Below are 3,894 nucleotides of genomic sequence, written 5' to 3' on the forward strand. Positions count from 1 at the left end.
CAGACATTTAACTTTTATTTTAAAACAAATTAAACCCTTTTGTTTTTTGGCAAACAAACTGAGGTTTACTTTTGAAATTAATACATGTAAAAAAAAATATTCCTTTAAAACATTTTTAATAGGCTAATAATTTTATTATTTTTTTCTACAATTAAGTGATTAATCTGGTTGTAATATTTATTTTTATCATTTAATTGTTTTATTTAAATTTGATAGAAAAGGGAACATTTAAAGATGTACATTAGGGCTGGACAATAATTCAATATCAATATGTATTTATTTTGACAGGTTGCCATGAAGTTTCTGTGTGTATACAGCAGTGGTTCTCAACCTTTTTTCCCACTGTGCCGCACTATGGTCCAAGTGCAAGTCTCATGGGCCGCATGCATATTATTTACATATTACGTCACCAATACAAACCAACCAGATTTATAACATTATAGCCTAAATATTATGATATCTAATCGATTACATTCATTGAAATAAATAAATAATTCTACTCACCATTAATGAGGTCATATGATGTTGCTAAAAATAACATTATTTTGTGTATTTGTAGCCTAAATATTATGATATCTAATCGATTACATTCATTGAAATAAATAAAAATAATAATTATACTCACCATATAAAACACCTGATGCTGTCGGGAGCTGACCAATTTTGTGAAATTCGGCTCGAAAGGAGTAACAGCACAATGAAGTTGCGATTGTAAGTTGCAGTCTGTAAGACGCGCGACACTGCAGAAAATGGGCGTTCACAAATGTAGCCTATGTTGATCCAAATATGAAAATCACTTTCGAATTTAATAATCTGAGGTGCTCTCCAGAGATGTTTTCCCACATGTCTGCAATTAAGGATGATTGCTGCATAGTATGGGTGTTTCCTTTTGCTTGAACATCTTCAAGTGAGTGGCGGGGCAAACCAAAAGTCCAGCACTCTCTTAACTTCACTGCTGATACTGCGACTATTCTTGTTTGTAGGCCTTTGTGTTCCTTCGCTGGCATTTTCCACATTTCGTTTTTCCCCCTTCATAACAAATTTGGCCATTCTGATGTTCAATTTTACCGAACTAATGGCTGCTGATGACTATTTTAATTTAATTCTGCCAAAGTGCGCGCTTGTAAATTCGTTAAATGCGTAACCTTAATTATGCTACGTGACTACAGGGCTGCGTTCAGCCCCGACAAAAACGGTGCAAAACTTTTTTTTAAACTGAAACTGGTGCGTTGAACACCCTGTTCTGATGACGCAAGAGTTGCAACTATGGCAGCTGAGAAGGCCATTCTTTGCCAGATCTATACTTGTGCCCTTATTATTTCAGTTATTTTGCCTTTAATGTAAATAAACATGTGCAAACAATATACTTGCTCTTGTGAATTTATTTGGATGTTAATTACATTGTGCGAGCTGTCTCTTTAATACCGTGTGGTTTACATACATGTTGCTGCTGATTGGGCTGACATGTTTGACACACCCACCAAACAAGAGAAAACGCATCTCAAACCCCTTTGCACACCGTTTCCAGGAAACATGTCGCTCAAACCGGAAACCATAGCAAAATGGTGCACACTGGTTTGAGCTTGAACTTGCCCCAGGTCTGCTCATGTCTGAAAATATTAATATAAGAAAAACAAAATTATTTTACATAACAAAAACATATGGGTGGGTTGCACCAACAAGGATTAAGCTTTAATCTAGATTAAATCAAGGTTTATCTAATAATTCCGTTGCACCAAACTTTAAACCTTGTTTAAAAATAAGCAGGATTACATTTAAACCATCATCTTGATCCTGGATTTAATTTATATTTAAGATAGATTAACTTTAATCATGTTGCTCCATAACTTTAAACTCAGATTTAAATCTCAATTAGGGATTAATTTTAAATTTACAGGTGAGGAGGTTTAAATTAAATAAAGTGCACCTACAGTTACAATTATGTGGCTGATTAAACAAAGAAAACAATAGAGGGTGTGTTGTGAGGTCTCAGGTGTTTATTACAAATAAAAAGGAAGATTTAAGCGCATTGAGCCAGCAGATTGTGAGGGTCTTGGCAGTTTGCTATCGAGTCCGGGATGTGAATCCGTCACTCATCTCGGCGCATCTCGGCGTACGACAAAGAAAACAGAAATATACTGTATAGCATTTAACGGCAGCGGTGATGATGAAGTGAGCGCCAATGATCGCGGCCACGCCTCTCGTTTCTCACGCCCGCTCCACGCGTGGATGCTGGGCGGCGATCAAACGGACGGGGCGGCGCTGTCATAAAACATACTCCATTAATTGATACTATAAATATATTTCCAGGATTATGAAATCCGTATGCACTGCCAGAAATGTATTCATTGCTTGCTTGATCAGCCGTTTGAATAACGATAGCAGTTTATTAAGACGGCAGATATTTTACAAGTTTATTTCCTTTTTTGACACGAGCAACTTTTTATGTCAGAAAGAGAGTTTGGTAGTAAGCAAAGAAAAATTAGGAATATTAGCATTGTTCCTGTTTAATTGCAATGGCGAAATCCATCATGGTGGAGAAAATTAATCGTAGATGGAGATTTTAATATCTAATCCCTGATTTGTTAATCTGTGTTTAAAATTAAGTGGTGCAACACAACTCGATTTAAAATAAAACCCAGATCAACAAATCCTTGATTAGCTCTAAACTTTACTTAAATTAATCCCTGTTGGTGCAACCCACCCTAAAGCTTATATTTATTTAGTAAATTTTTAAATTAATGTAAAAACTAAAATGAATTGTAAAACAAAGTAATTTTTTTTAATTGGGTTCAGCATGGTGGGCCTCATTTGAATTCGTGACGGGCCGCGGGTTGAGAACCACTGGTATACAGTATGATGATATGCTAGTTTTCTCAAATGAAACTGTAAAATTCTCGCGAAGTGACTCTCACATCAACTCTGGGGATTAAGTTTTTGTGTTCATGCAGTCTTCTAGTGAGACGCAGAGGCCGAAAATCACCGCGAGCGTCACGCGTGCTACTGTCGTGTGGTAATCAAAACCGCGTTTCCGCCATTCGTACATACAGAGGCAAGCGGAACATGCAGGATTTATATACCGTCTTTTTGCATTTTAATATTTCCATAGACACTAGTTCATATCGCAATTCGAATTAAGTGGCAGTGGCTACTTTTGATTTATTCTTCCAAAATTGACGAATTCCGTGGCATTCCGCGCTATAGAGTAAATTACGTTTTTACGAATGGACTCCGCGATCCCGTCCGCGTTTTCGCAGAAACCATATGGCCCTAGAAATGTAACCACACTTCAGAACATTTCGGTTTGCCCTGTGTGTTGTTTGAACGAGTTGCAGGGGTGACCTCACGGCACAGAGTCTCTCTTTCTCTCTCTGTAGCGTATGCGCCCAGATGCGTTCTCAGGTACGAAATTTGGCACCGATTGATTTAACGTGAATCGGTACTAGGTAGTACCGACGCAATTCGGTCGGTACCCAACCCTAATAAATATATAAATGTATATACATGTAAATATTTTCAAAATACATACTGTATGTGTGTGTATTTATATACATAATAAATAAACCTAGTACACATACATATAGTATGTAGTGTTGTTTTTGGCGGCCTGTTTTAATTTTAGTTTTAGTCTAGTCTTTGTGTGAAGCTGTCATTTTAGTTTTTATTAGTTTTAGTCACGTTCATACTCTTTTTAGTCTAGTCAAGTTTTAGGCAACTAAAAGTCTGAGCATTTTACTTTTATTTTAGTCAGAATTATCCATGACTATTTTCGTCTAGTTTTAGTCGACGAAAACTGATGACATTTAGTCTAGTTTTAGTCAATGAAAATTGTATTTTAGTCTCTTTTTAGAAATGCAATTCTATTTAACCCAGTCAATATAGTATAAGTACCTA

Source organism: Sinocyclocheilus anshuiensis, unplaced genomic scaffold (assembly GCF_001515605.1).
Source record: "Sinocyclocheilus anshuiensis isolate Anshui unplaced genomic scaffold, SAMN03320099.WGS_v1.1 scaffold1319, whole genome shotgun sequence".
Taxonomy (NCBI): Eukaryota; Metazoa; Chordata; class Actinopteri; order Cypriniformes; family Cyprinidae; genus Sinocyclocheilus; species Sinocyclocheilus anshuiensis.